The 16,035-nt window shown below is 41.8% G+C and overlaps 1 protein-coding gene across 3 annotated transcripts in view; it reads right to left on the reverse strand.

Moving 5' to 3' along the window:
- Window positions 1–16,035, reverse strand: part of GPKOW (G-patch domain and KOW motifs) — a 106,559-nt gene that overhangs the window by 46,701 nt on the left and 43,823 nt on the right. The window lies entirely within an intron of this gene.

Here is a 16,035-nt window from a genome sequence, read left to right on the forward strand (position 1 = left end):
TTTCTTTTAAAGTACGATTAAAACGCTCAATAACAACTGCCTTTCCTTCATTAAAGGTGCTGTATAATTTAATATCCTCCCCCTTAAGAAATTTCATAAATATTTTGTTATAGAACTCTGTTCCCTCATCAGTCCATAACTTCTTTGGTTTTCTATGACTTTTATTAAATATTTGTTGGAAGGCTAACATTAAAGTATCACCCTTTTTATTTTTTAAGGGAACAACCCAAGCAAATCTACTCCTCAAATCAATAACGGTTGAAGCATACCTGTATCCCTTATTATTTAGTTCGATTAAATCAGCAGACCATATGTGGTCAGTGTCTTTGGAATAAACCTTCCTTCTTTTAAACTTGGTGATTATAGGTTTGTGTAATTCTTCAGCCAAAAGCTCCTCAGTCTTGATGACATCATTAGAGCCTAATAGTTTTTTGAGGAATAACCACGACCAAGTTTCAATTTAGCATTTATCAAATTTCTCACAATAAACCTATCAACGTTCTCTCTCAACGTTGGATTTTGTATCAAAGACAAATTATACAACATTTCTCTGTCGGCTTTATGTTTTTCAGTCAACGTAGTGGTTTTCCCATAAGCAATATCATGCTTCATACACACTTCGTCAACCCTATTTGTAGGTTTAGACCAAGGTTTAGGATTGTCAGCCTCATCTAATCTTTTATCCAGGTTTGTTCCTGGACCACAGAAAGAATACCCTGGAAGGTGTAATTCCCCTGGAATTCCAGTTGTTGTAAATTTACTTCCTGACAGAAACTTTTGTATGTCTCCTCCTCTTTTAGGAGAGATGATTTGGCACTTTTTAGAGCCACACACTTGACATATTCCTTTTTGATAAACTCTATTATTTTTAGCTTTAACATAAGATATTTTTAGATTTAGTTTTCTTTTTACATTTGAGACAATAACTCATATTTATTTATCAGAAAAATTCCGACAGAGTATCAAAACCTTTTTGGTTTTTAACATATACATTTCAATCTTTATTTTTAAAACATAAAGAATCCTAAGGAATGCCTTCACTCTCTCCTCCATTTATTTACAAATAAAACTAACTAAAGTCAATTACACCGACATCATCAACCACATAATCTTTTCCTTCTTCTTCTTCTTTATCCCCACTTTCTCGTTTAAATCTCCTCCCTGAAACTGAAGACATTGACGTCGTTATTCTTGAAAATAATATTTTCATTAGACTTCTCATTTCTTTATTTTCCTCCTCAGTGCGTTGAGTTTGATTTATTTGCTGTAATACCTTCAATCTTTTATTAATCTCACTGATTTCCATCTTGTTATATTTTTCCTCCCTCTCTCTTTGCTCCCTCTCCTCCTTCTCTCTTTTCTCCCTTTCCTCCCTCTCTTCCTTCTCTCTTTTCTCCCTTTCCTCCCTCTCCTTTTTCCCCCTTCTCCTTTTTCTCCCTTTCCTCCTTTTTCTTTTTCTCCCTTTCCTCCTCCTTCTTTTTCTCCCTTTCCTCCTCCTTTTTCGCCCTTTCCTCCTTCTCCTTTTTCTCCCTTTCCTCCTTCTCCTTTTTCTCCCTTTCCTCCTTCTCCTTTTTCTCCCTTTCCTCCTCCTCCTTTTTCTCTCTTTCCTCCTTCTCTTCTTCAACTCCTTCCTCATCCCTTGCTACCCTTGAGTTTGAACCCCAAAGAATATTATACATATACTCATCTGGATTTTGAGATATTCTTGTATCAATAATTATTTTTCTCATAATAGGATACCAATAAGATTTGTTGACGATTTCTAAAAGAGTTTTATATTTCATAACTTTGAGAAGTTCATTTTTATTTAATACTTTAAACAAGTCTCTATTTGTGGGTTTAACAATATCAGTATAAGGCCAGTTTTTTATGACAAAATTCCCATGTATATGCTCCAAGTCATAAGGTATGTAATACCGAGCACCCTTTTCTTGTAGGTATCCTTGAATACAAAAATTATAATTCTCTTGTAGTCTTCTTCCTGCCATTTATGTATCAGAAATATATGTGAGATTGATATTATGACAGGTAATACCACCCAATCTTCCCACTACCAAATCGGTTTGTATTCCTCGGCTTTCTATCCTTATCTCATTACCTTCCTTCTTTGTCATGCGAACCATCGCTATACTATCATATATTTTTATTTTCTTAAAACCATGTATTTGTTGTTTATTAATTGTACTTCCATATAAATCCTTATCCTCACCAAGTGGATAATATTCTTCTTTACGAGACTGATTCAAATCATGTAGGTCTTCTATGTTTATTGAAAAAGACCAATTATACCCTAAATCAGGCATATCATACCCCCATTTATTAATTCGCATATTAACTATATGTCCTTCTTTATAAAATTCAATTGTAAGCAGGTAGTTAAATTCAATGAGGAAAGGTGTATGGTCAGTATAACCAGGTGTTGTGGTTGTACATTTTACTTGTTTAACAAAACGTGCTGTTTTCTTTAAATATATATATTGTGATAAATCACTAAATCTAATTAAGTCATTCGCATCTGTAGGGTTTGGATAATTGATTAATTTATAAGTATTCTTCATATTAATATTTTTACTTACACTATATTTTTGTCATTCAGCCTGTGCCTTTGTATAATAATTTGATAAATCAATATCCTGAGAGGATTTTCCAAAGATAGAACCATCTTTTCCAACATAAGTCATTTATATTAGATTTAAAATGATATCATAAAAATTTTCATTATTGTTGAGTTGAAATAATACATAAACATAATTGACCACAACATTTAGAATTAATTTCTTGAACTTGAAATGTTTGATAAACACCATTCTGTAAGAATTGTATTACTTCAACAGGTGGTGGCATACCATAACTATCAAAATAATATTTATCCTCTTGTAGTCTTCTTCTTCTTGGGACTTCCGTTTCCGGTCTTGCTGGCGACGGTTCGTTTTTTCGCAGGTCTCCACGCTCTCCATCGAAATCGAAGTTAAGTCATTGTTCCAATTTGTATTTTCGTTATAACTGTATTTCTTTTATGGTGTATGTACGTTTATTGTCCCGTCAAAGATTTTCGGTGCAAATCTTTCATACCTGTATTGAAAATCGCGTTAATTCGTGTCGTCTCGAGGTCTTGTACAGTGTACACTGTACAACCTTGAGGCTTTGTTTTTCTCTCAGCGCCTGTCGTTTGTGATCCAATAACTTTCGTTCTCTGTTTTCGCAGTCTTTCCACCCCAAAGCCTACTTCCTTATGTAAATCTCAACTCAAAAAAAAGAAAAAAATAAGACTACCTTCTCTGTGCTCATTCGTTTATTCATTCTTATTCGTTCGTTCGTTCTTCGACCACGTGTTTCTCCCCCATTTCCCCAGATAGATTGTCAAATTTCAATTCGTTATTTTATCGTCCATGTGATATTGTTTGATTATAGTTAGTTTTGGTTTGAATTTCCTGTAACTCGTAATTAATTAATCGTTTTCTGCCCTTGTGTGTGGCCTTGTAGTTGTACCCCCGTCGGTGTTTTGTTAACTTAAGTGTGTTTTGCTTGGCTCTTGGTTTTTTCCCTTCTACCCCGAACATAATACTGTCTAACGTTCTAATTCCCCACCCCCCCCCCCCCCAAAATAAACAAAAAAAAAACAAAAACATTTATTTTATTTTCTCCACGTGTACTGTTGTCTCATCCTGTATTTTCTGTCCAGGTGTGCTGTTCGCCCCACCCCCATTATCTCCTTGCCATCCACCGTTTGCCCTGTTCACGTGACTCGTGGTGGTCCCTCTCGGCTCTCCCTCCGTTGGTATTTTTGTGCATATAAGATTGTTCATAGTTCTGTTTAAATATTTTTAAATATGTTTAACCTTTCCCCTTCTGTTTTTTATTCAGTGGTATATTACAACACGCTGTTTTTCTTCCTATTTAAAAGGCTTTTCTCAATTTCCTCTCCAACTCATTCCACTTCAAAAAAAAGAAATTCAATATCTTATACGTCTCCCTCACTACATGGTCTAAATTCACATTCATTCCATCCCTCCTCCATCATCCTGAACCGGATTGCTAACTTGAAAATCACAACAAACCCAATTTGTTATCAATGTTCGTCTTTCATTAATCATCCACTTTCTAAACTCCCCTCTTGCCCCTCCCATCCAAATCCCCCCCCTTGCACCTACACTCCGAAACTTCCCCCTTGCCCCTCCACTCTTAAACTCCCCCCTTGCCCCTCCACTCCTGAACTCCCCCCTTGCCCTTCCCCTCCTAAACTTCCCCTTTGCCCCTCCCCTCCTAATCCCCCCCCTTGCCCCTCCACTCCTAATCTCCCGCCTTTCCCCTTCCCTCCAAAACTCCCCCCTTGCCCCTCCCCTCCTAAACTCCCCCCTCACTCCTCCCCTTCAAAACTCCCCCCCAATCCCTCCCATTCAATTCTCCCCCCATACCATTCCTCTCCAATTCTCTCTCCTCCCCCAAGCTGCCTCCTCCCCACTTCGTCTCCCTTCTATCTCATACCTCCACCCCCCCAAACCTTCTACTTTCCTCTGCCCCCCCTCAAACAACCCCTCACTGTGCCGCATCCCTTCACCAGCAAACCTTTCATCCTCCTCATCCTTCCCTTTCTTGGAACTCTTCTGCAACATCTGAAACTCTATCAACTGCTCTCCCTACCTCCCCCTCTCATCCTTCATCTTACCCTACTCCTCCCCTCCCCTGTCCTGTACCCGATGCTCCCCCTCTCTCTTCATTAACGGTATGGACCTCAAACATCCGGGGCCTTCGCTCAAACCTGACTGATCTCTCCATACAGGTTGCTTCTGACAATCCAGACTTGATCTGCTTAACAGAGACTTTCCTCCTTCAAGATGTCTCTGATTCCTTAATATCTCTTCCTGGTTACTCCCTCCTCCGGTATGATAGACCTGAGCCTCGGCCTGGTGGTGGGGTGGCTATCTTTGTCAAAAACTCTCTTCCTCACTCTCCTTGCACTGCTCTCTTTCCTCCTCACCCGCAGGAGTACCTCTGGTTATGGCTTCCTCTCCGCTCCCACCTTTTGTTCATATGTGTTCTGTACCGTCCCCCAAACAGTGATGACTCCATCTACATTTCAATGTCTGACAACATGGACCAACTTCTATCCACTCATCCCAACTCTCTCTTCCTCATATGTGGTGACTTCAACTGTCATCATGCCACCTGGTTGGGTGTGGGTTCCTCTCTCACTAGTCATGGCACCTCAGCAAAGGACTTCTGTGACTCACTGGGATTGACACAATCTGTCAATTTCCCGACCCGGATCTCAGCCAATGGAGTATCTTCTCTTCTAGACTTGGTTATGACAAACTTCCCTGCTAATGTCTGCTGCTCTTCTTCTGCTCCAATCGGTTCTTCTGATCATGTGCTTGTCAAAGTGGACATCTCTCTGGCCATTCTCAGAGAGCCTCCTCAGCGTCGACGAGTCTGGCATTTCACTCAGGCCGACTGGGACGGTCTTCAAGCAGCCATCAATCGTCTGGATTGGTCTCCCATCTCCACTGCCTCTGACATAAATTCTTCCTGGGAATTCTTCCAAAGCAAACTGATCTCTCTCATGCACAGATTTATCCCATCTCGCCTTCAATTGTCTTACCCTTCCTCCCGTCCATGGTACACTGAATCTTGTGGTGAGGCTGTTGCCCTGAAACAACTTGCCTTTGCCTCTTGGAAGGCTAATCCAACTGAAGGAAATCTCAGTTCCTTCCACCAAGCTCGGAACAAGTGTGTGTCTACCCTCAGGAGTGCCAGGAAGCACTATCTCTCCTCACTCAAGAATGAACTCTCAAACCTGTCTCCTTCCTCCAAATCCTGGTGGCGTCTGGTCAAATCCGTTTCTGGTGTTTGTTCCCCCTCCATCCCCTCCCTTACCTCAAATGGCCACACAGTTGACATCGCACGTGACAAAGCCGAATGCCTCAACTCTGTGTTCGCCTCGAAATCCTTAGTCCCAAACCCATCTCTCTCTGTTCCCACCTTTCCCAGTCGAACCCAAATGCTCCTGGACTCTGTGTCCTTCTCTCCTGACAAGGTGGAGGAGTTTTTGTCAAACCTCGACTCTGATTCTGCAACTGGACCAGACGGCATCAGCCCACGGGTCCTAAAATCCTGCTCTGCCGCTCTATCTCACCCTCTCTCTGTTCTTTTCACCCTATCTTTTGCTCAAGGTCATCTGCCAGCATCCTGGAAATCAGCTAACATTACCGCTTTACACAAAAAAGGTGCAAAAACAGATCCTTGCAACTACAGACCAATCAGCCTGCTCCCAATTATCAGCAAAGTCATGGAATCCATCATTGCTTCGGATATGAAATCTTTCCTCTTCTCCAATGGCTTGATCTCTGATCATCAATTTGGTTTCAGACCAGGTCACTCTACTCTGGACATGCTGCTTCTGCTGTCTCAACAATGGATGGAGGTCCTGAATGCCAAACAGGAAATCAGAGCTGTCTCCCTTGACATATCAAGGGCCTTTGATACGGTCTGGCACCCAGCTCTGCTCACCAAACTCTCCTCCTATGGTATCCATGGAAATCTCCATGCATGGCTTGCGGACTTCCTCTCTGGTCGTAGTCAACGTGTGGCCCTGAATGGATTTCTCTCATCTCCCCTTCCTGTTCAGGCTGGAGTTCCCCAAGGAAGTGTGCTGGGCCCTGTGCTTTTTCTGGTCTTTATCAATGATCTCTCTGACTCTCTGGAAAATCCTCTCTATCTCTTTGCTGATGACTCCACTCTCTGCCGCTCCATTCCTTTTCCCTCAGATAGGCAGTCTGCAGCCTCCTCACTCTCTGAAGACCTGGACAAAATCACAGACTGGTCAAACAAGTGGAACATGTCTTTCAATCCTGCCAAATCTCACTCTCTTACTATGTCTCTCCGGAAAGATCGACTGGACAACCCTCCCATCTACTTTCTCAACAATCCTCTCCAAGAAGTTCTGTCACTCAAGCTTTTGGGTCTCACTATCTGCCATGATCTTTCTTGGGAAAACCACATTTCCAAGCTGGCCTCCAAAGCCAGTCGCCGACTGGGCATCCTCCGTCGTGCGAAGTCCTTCCTCGGCACACCTGAGCTCCTCACCACATACAAGGCTTTCATCCGCAGCTCAATGGAATACTGTTCTCCCCTATGGGCTGGTGCTCCTGCCTCACACCTGGCTCGGCTTCACGCTGTTGAATCCAAAGCTTTCAAAATCATTGGAATCTCCCGCGATGAAGCTATCTCTGAGGGCCTTTCACTCACTCACCGCAGGCAGGTAGGTGGTCTTTCTGTCTTCTACCGACTCCTCTCCGGCCTTGCTCCCCCAGCTCTCTCTGTGCTCTGTCCCCCAAATATTCCTACAGGTCGCACAAGATCTGCCAGCAACCCTCTGATGGTTAAACTGCCGAAATCTTGGCTCTCTGCTCACCTTCACTCTTTCATTCCTCTTTTCTCCCGCCTGTGGAACAAACTCCCACACTCCCTTCAATCCCTCTCCTCCCTCCAGGTCTTTAAAACAGCTGTTCACCACCATCTCTTATCTTCCCCCATCCATAACCTTGATCTTTTCTACCCCCACTAATTCACCCCAGATCCACCTTGTTTGAAATTCCAACTTATTTCCTGGAAATCCTGGCAGTGTCCATATGTTTATACCTCTCCCACCCCCCCCCCCCCTTCACATGCCTCCCCCCCTTCACATGCCTCCCCCCCAAAGCCCTCTCCCTCCCACAGATCTCTCGATGTCTCCATGTCTCTCGGTCCCTGCTCTCAAATGTTGTGTTTGTGTCCTTCCCCCTCTCTCCCCATCTTGTCTACCGCTCCCGATGTTATTTGTTTTATGTGTCTGTTTGTCTTTCTGTGTGATTAATTTTCGCTCTTTCACGAGCCTCGATCTTGTATACAAAAAAAAAAAAAAAAAAAAAATCCTGACTATTATGAATACAAACCCAATGAGAACCATTCTGTGTGTCTAAATTCATAATAATATTCTTTGTATTCTTATTTATATGTATTAATTCATCTCTCATACAAATAACCACATTATCAATTTTTAGTGTTTTACAATACTTAGCTAGTTCTATATTTGACGTTGTATTCTTTCCAAATTGTTTAAACCATTTATCCATTTATTTATGAGAAAGATACAATCCATTACCCCGTTTAGTTAGTTTAACACCCGCTTGAGCGATAGAGGAAAGCATATCTCCAACCAACAATCTAACTTTATCAGGTAGACTTTCAAGTTTTTGAGCAAAATCTACAATTACACCACTTCCACTAATTTGTTTCTCCAACTCCTTGTTATGTCTTTCCAATTCTTTTTGAGCTTTTAGTTGTGCCTTCCTTTTGTTAGCAGTTTTTACCGCTGCTGAAATACCACAAGTCAATGCTCCCGCCGCACCTTTTTTTTTTTTTTTGTGTATACAAGATCGAGGCTCGTGAAAGAGCGAACATTAATCACACAGAAAGACAAACCGACACATAAAACATATAACATCGGGAGCGGTAGACAAGATGGGGAGAGAGGGGGAAGGACACAAACACAACATTTGAGAGCAGGGACCGAGAGACATGGAGACATCGAGAGATCTGAGAGAGGGCGAGGGCTTTGGGGGGGGGGGGCAAGGGAAGGGGGTGGTGGGAGAGGTATAAAACATATGGACACTGCCAGGACTTCCAGGAAAGAAGTTGGAATTTCAAACAAGGTGGATCTGGGGTGAATTAGCAGGGGTAGAAAAGATCAAGGTTTTGGATGGGGGAAGATAAGAGATGGTGGTGAACAGCTGTTTTAAAGACCTGGAGGGAGGAGTGGGATTGAAGGGAGTGAGGGAGTTTGTTCCAGAGGCGGGAGAAAAGAGGAATGAAAGAGTGAAGGTGAGCAGAGAGCCGAGATTTCGGCAGTTTAACCATCAGAGGGTTGCTGGCAGATCTTGTGCGACCTGTAGGAATATTTGGGGGACAGAGCACAGAGAGAGCTGGGGGTGCAAGGCCAGAGAGGAGTCGGTAGAAGACAGAAAGACCACCTACCTGCCTGCGGTGAGTGAGTGAAAGGCCCTCAGAGATAGCTTCATCGCGGGAGATTCCAATAATTCTGAAAGCTTTGGTTTCAACAGCGTGAAGCCGAGCTGGGTGTGAGGCAGGAGCACCGGCCCATAGGGGAGAACAGTATTCCATTGAGCTGCGGATGAAAGCCTTGTATGTGGTGAGGAGCTCAGGTGTGCCGAGGAAGGACTTCGCACGACGGAGGATGCCCAGTCGGCGACTGGCTTTGGAGGCCAGCTTGGAAATGTGGTTTTCCCAAGAAAGATCATGGCAGATAGTGAGACCCAAAAGCTTGAGCGACAGAACTTCTTGGAGAGGATTGTTGAGAAAGTAGATGGGAGGGTTGTCCAGTTGATCTTTTCGGAGAGACATAGTAAGAGTGTGAGATTTGTCAGGATTGAAAGACATGTTCCACTTGTTTGACCAATCTGTGATTTTGTCCAAGTCTTCAGAGAGTGAGGAGGCTGCAGACTGCCGATCTGAGGGAAGAGGAATGGAGCGGCAGAGAGTGCAGTCATCAGCAAAGAGATAGAGAGGATTTTCAAGAGAGTCAGAGAGATCATTGATGAAGACCAGAAAAAGCACGGGGCCCAGAACACTGCCTTGGGGAACTCCAGCCTGAACAGGAAGAGGAGATGAGAGAAACCCATTCAGGGCCACACGTTGACGACGACTAGAGAGGAAGTCCGCCAGCCATGCATGGAGATTTCCATGGATACCAAAGGAGGAGAGTTTGGTGAGCAGAGCGGGGTGCCAGACCGTGTCGAAGGCACGTGATATGTCGAGGGAGACAGCTCTAATTTCCTGTTTGGCATTGAGGACCTCCATCCATTGTTGAGACAGCAGAAGCAGCATGTCCAGAGTAGAGTGACCTGGTCTGAAACCAAATTGATGATCAGAGATCAAGCCATTGGAGAAGAGGAAAGATTTCATATCCAAAGCAATGATGGATTCCATGACTTTGCTGATAATTGGGAGAAGGCTGATTGGTCTGTAGTTGCTAGGATCTGTTTTTGCACCTTTTTTGTGCATAACGGTGACGTTGGCTGATTTCCAAGCAGATGGCAGTTGACCTTGAGCAAAAGAGAGGGTGAAAAGAACAGAGAGAGGGTGAGATAGAGCGGCAGAGCAGGATTTTAGGACCTGTGGGCTGATGCCGTCGGGTCCAGTTGCAGAATCAGAGTCGAGGGTTGACAGAAACTTTTCCACCTCGTCAGGAGGAAAGGACACGGAGTCCAGGAGCAGCAGGGTACGACTGGGTATGGTGGGTACAGAGAGGGATGGGTTTGGGACACAAGATTTAGAGGCAAACACAGAGTTGAGGCATTCAGCTTTTTCACGTGCGGAGTCAGCTGTGTAGCCGTTTGAGGTAAGGGAGGGGATGGAGGGGGAACAAACACCAGAAACGGATTTGACCAGACGCCACCAGGATTTGGAAGAGGGAGACAGATAAGAGAGTTCGGTCTTGAGAACGGAGAGATATTGTTTCCTAGCTCTCCTGAGGGTGGACACACACTTGTTTCGGGCTTTGTGAAAGGAAATGAGATTTCCTTCCGTTGGATTTGCTTTCCAGGAGACGAAGGCAAGTTGTTTCTGGGCAACAGCCTCACCACAAGATTCCGTGTACCATGGACGGGAGGAAGGGTATGACAACTGAAGACGAGATGGGATAAATCTGTGCATGAGAGAGAGCAATTTACTTTGGAAGAATTCCCAGGATGAGTTGATGTCAGAGGTGGTAGAGATGGGAGACCAGTCCAGATGATTGATGGCTGCTTGAAGACCGTGCCAGTTGGCCTGAGTGAAATGCCAGACTCGTCGACGCTGAGCAGGCTCCCTGAGGATGGTCAGAGAGATGTCCACTTTAACAAGGACATGATCAGATAATCCGATTGGAGCAGAAGAAGAGCAGCAGACATTTTCAGGGAAGTTAGTCATAACCAAGTCCAGAAGAGAAGATGTTCCGTTGACCGAGATCCGGGTCGGGAAATTGACAGATTATGTCAGTCCCAGTGAGTCGCAGAAGTCCTTTGCTGAGGAGCCATGGCTGGTGAGAGAGGTACCCACACCCAGCCAACTGGCATGATGACAGTTGAAATCACCACATATGAGGAAGAGAGAGTTGGGATGAGTAGATAGAAGTTGGTCCAGCAAATAGTTGGTCCAACTTAAACCAGCAAATAAAGGAATTAGAAACGGGAGAAATCCTCCTCTTGACTCGTCTATTGAATATTTCTTTAACATAGGTTTCGTCATTTTAATTTTAAGTGATCCAACATCATTTAGTGTTTTCACTTGCTCTCTTGTGAGTAAAACATCAATTCTTACTGCTCCTTTTCTTTGAATTGTATTAACATTAATAATACAAGGCTTTTGATTTTGAATACAAGATGTTAATTTATTAAGATTGATTTGATTAACATATACCCCAACCATTTATTTATGAGAAAAAACCTATGTGATATTAATCATAACACCATTATCTGTATTGATCTGTAATTCTGTTTCCTCCAAAAGCAAACAATATGCATTAACCTCTTCACTCTCCCATCTTTCAATGTATAGAGAAGTATCCACTCGATTAGACTTCATAGTTTCCTTTTGAGAACTCAGGTCAATTGCGTAGATTGTATAAAGTTTTTGAAACGCAGCCATATCCAAAATAGGATCATTATTACCACTAGGGCATTGCCCGTACTATATCTATATCTAAAATTATATCCCCCCCCTCTATTTACATGAAATGGTTTGGTCCAAAGCGAACGGCTTGCGAGTCCGGTGACAATCCCCCCCCCTCTATTTACATGCAATGGTTTGGTCCAAAGCGAACGGCTTCCGGAGTTTGGTAAAGAAATCGCCATCGCGTGCACAAACGCGCAGGAAAGCGAATGAATCGCAAATTCGTTTTTATTAGTTTTAAAACATAGTTTAACGCCAACATAGTTTGCAAACGTGAAATAAATGAATACGCTCTCAAATGTGCCATCCGAGGCAGAGTGTGTCCGCCACGTTCGGCACACGCGATAGTTCGCTGCTCTCTGATTGGTTGAATCGTTTTTTGGACATAGCTCGGTAAGTAATTGTCCGATTAATATGAAACCTTGAAAAGGCACATCCTCGGGTCCCCAGCAATATACCTGGCAAGTTAAAAGTATATCGGACCCGTGGTTGTCGAGAAACAGCGGTCACAGACAAACGTACAAACGTACAAACGTACAGAGATTACTGGAATTATAGATAGATTACTTTCACACACCTTTTGGTAGGACATGAAGGCTTCCGCATAATCATTTTTTTCCCAATCAATTTCCAATCTATCTCGCGGATAAAATGTGCCATCAAGAGAAACCCGAAGTTGTTTTACCTTAGCATTATCACTCAGCGCTAATTTGTTTCGTCAAATTTTCTTATTATTCTTATTAGTACCGTCCTCTCCATCTGGTTTTTAAAAAATGAGCCAGAGGTATCGTGGCTTTCCTTGAAGAACACCCAAATTCCAAGTGTAGGTAGTGTGTTCCAGTTTAACGTGTTGACATCTTCTTTTAAGGTATGATACATTTTTTTTTTTTTTTTTTTTTTTTTTTTTTTTTTTTTTTTTTTTTTTTTTTTTTTTTTTTTTTTTTTTTTTTTTTTTTTTTTTTGTATACAAGGTCGAGGCTCGTGAAAGAGCGAACATTAATCACACAGAAAGACAAACCGACACATAAAACATATAACATAGGGAGCGGTAGACAAGATGGGGAGAGAGGGGGAAGGACACAAACACAACATTTGAGAGCAGGGACCGAGAGACATGGAGACATCGAAAGATCTGAGAGAGGGCGAGGGCTTTAGGGGGGGGGGGGCGTGGGAAGGGGGCGGTGGGAGAGGTATAAAACATATGGACACTGCCAGGACTTCCAGGAAAGAAGTTGGAATTTCAAACAAGGTGGATCTGGGGTGAATTAGCGGGGGTAGAAAAGATCAAGGTTTTGGATGGGGGAAGATAAGAGATGGTGGTGAACAGCTGTTTTAAAGACCTGGAGGGAGGAGTGGGATTGAAGGGAGTGAGGGAGTTTGTTCCAGAGGCGGGAGAAAAGAGGAATGAAAGAGTGAAGGTGAGCAGAGAGCCGAGATTTCGGCAGTTTAACCATCAGAGGGTTGCTGGCAGATCTTGTGCGACCTGTAGGAATATTTGGGGGACAGAGCACAGAGAGAGCTGGGGGTGCAAGGCCGGAGAGGAGTCGGTAGAAGACAGAAAGACCACCTACCTGCCTGCGGTGAGTGAGTGAAAGGCCCTCAGAGATAGCTTCATCGCGGGAGATTCCAATAATTCTGAAAGCTTTGGTTTCAACAGCGTGAAGCCGAGCTAGGTGTGAGGCAGGAGCACCGGCCCATAGGGGAGAACAGTATTCCATTGAGCTGCGGATGAAAGCCTTGTATGTGGTGAGGAGCTCAGGTGTGCTGAGGAAGGACTTCGCACGACGGAGGATGCCCAGTCGGCGACTGGCTTTGGAGGCCAGCTTGGAAATGTGGTTTTCCCAAGAAACTCGTTTCTTTAGCGGTTTCTTTGAGTTAAGTCTTCTATTTAACATCTCTTCCGTTTTAAGATTAGGAGTATATTCACTGATATACCAACACAAATCATTAATAACAAATTTATTGTTGTCTCCAAAAGCATTTTCAACCCCAAAAAGCAACCTATTTACATTATCATTCCTTTGTAGTTGAAATCTAATTTTAAGACCATACAAAACTTTGTCATAATCACAAAATCCAAATATACCTTTCAGAGGTACTGCTACGGTAAAACTATTCTCTGGTTTTGTGTCATCATTATACATTGCCTTCCTTTGACTATAACCAGGGTCTGTGTTTGTACCCGTTGACATATCAGGAATAAAACCTTCAACAGCTCCCTTACCCATTCTATCACCAAACGAATATAGTGTAAATTTCATCATTTCAGATGTAGCAGAGACATAAATCAACCGCTTCAACCTCTTGTGTTCCAATATACAGGCGAACACTATCAAACATTTTCCAGAAGAAATCATTTACGAGTGTAGCATTAGTATTATTCGCAGCCTTAGTGAATTTAAATTTACACAGCAAGAAACTATCAGCTATATTCAAGTAAGTTTGTTGATTATTTTTTCAAAACTTTTTGTTCCGTTTGAATTCCAGTCTGTTCCTGTTATAGCATTTACCTTAAAATAGTCTTCCTTTTTCGTGGAGTTTGAAATGATAATTGTATCATCCAAATCATAGATACTATCAATCGCTTCCATACTTGTATTTATATAGTATTAAAATCGTTGAAACCCTGACCCAAGTATTTTAATGATTTTTTGTCGTTCTTGTGAAGATAGTTGAGTTTTACCTTTTTTTATTTCTTTGATTGCTTGTAATTTATGAGACTCCTTTTGAGCATCTTTTATACTCTTTATAGCACCCGCAACGGAGCCCACGGCAGAAGCAGTTGAACCAATTAGGTCTTTATGTTTAAGGATGGTTGAACCAATACCCATAAGAGTATCAATTATCCCATCTCCTTTATTTCTAAATTGATGACCCACACCCCGTTGTCTCTTTGGTTTATAGTATCCTCTACCCACATACCTTGTATAGTATGGTGAAAGGAACATCCCATCCCCTGTAATTATTTTATATTTTCCCAACTCGTGTTTTCTCACAATAACCATTATTTATTTATTGAAAAACTTCATGCAGGTGAATTCTGATGGATATAATTTCATCATTAAAGGATATCATACGATTATCTTGGTCGGTTATCCTAAAATTTACTCTGTATATGGTTTTTCCTGACACAGGTAAATAGACAAGATTTTTTGGTTCCATATTAAATTTATAACCAATCGGGGTTGAGTATGCACTGAATGAAAATATTGTATTTGTTCTTATTCCATCGTTATAAGCACCATCAATCAAATCACAATGAATTAATACTGAATTTATACCGGAGGATATTTGAATAACATTATATCACTGTAAAACGTCCAGTTAGTTTCAATCTTTTTTGAAGAGAAACCCAATAGCTCTCTGAACGAATTTTTAATCATAAAATCAACTTTATAATTATTTTTAAGTTTAATAGTTGATTTTGAAGTGTGTTTTTGAATATCTATTACAATATTTTTTGGTTCATCACCTTTTTCTTTCATAAGGCGAGAGACTTCTGAAGATATTTGAGAAATCTCGTAAGCTCCGGGTGAAACGGTTATAGTTTTATATCCACTTCCTGGATTATAACTAAAATTGTTGTTTTTCTCTGATATTAAAAAGGGTATTGTAAGTCTCCATTGACAACAAAGAAGCCTCATATGAGGTAAGGGGTCAAGTTGTAGTGGGTAAGGGAATGATGCTGTGTAATCACTCGTTGTAAAATTAAAACTAAGAATTGTGCTTCTCATCTTATTTAATATCTAATAAAATATCTTTGTATTGACATTTATTAATTATTTTCATATTCATCAACTGGTCTAAAATGGCGGATGTTTCATTAAAACAATTGTTGTTTCCAGCCTTCTTACTACCTAACAACAATAATAGCCTATTAACTAATTGTGATGGGTCATTTGGAAGAAAACAAACACCTGAACCAAGTTTACTTAAAGCATCAATAATATGTTTCTCCTTCTCATTCTTCTTACTTTTACCAGCAACAGAAACTCCATAATCAAGTGCATTTAGCAACTCAATATATACCCTATCTTCCTCTCTTTCCATATCAAGTGGTTCCTCAAAATATTTTGAACCGCTGAATCCGGGGTTTGTCAGAAGAAACATTAATCTTGGAGTTAATTTAACATTTGGTTGAGTAGAACTCAAGAACATCAATTCATCATTAAATATCAATACCTTTTCTTCCACAAGATGGAACACTGCTGGTTCTTCTGTTGGAATGAGACCTGCTCTGGTTTTTGAACCCGCCGAATATTCATTGTTTTGAAGAGCTTCCACAACATAATTAGGTGGTTGATTTACCTCCTCAAGTTTCCAAAATAA

Source organism: Myxine glutinosa, chromosome 11, assembly GCF_964187855.1.
Source record: "Myxine glutinosa chromosome 11, kmMyxGlut1.1, whole genome shotgun sequence".
NCBI classification, from domain to species: domain Eukaryota; kingdom Metazoa; phylum Chordata; class Myxini; order Myxiniformes; family Myxinidae; genus Myxine; species Myxine glutinosa.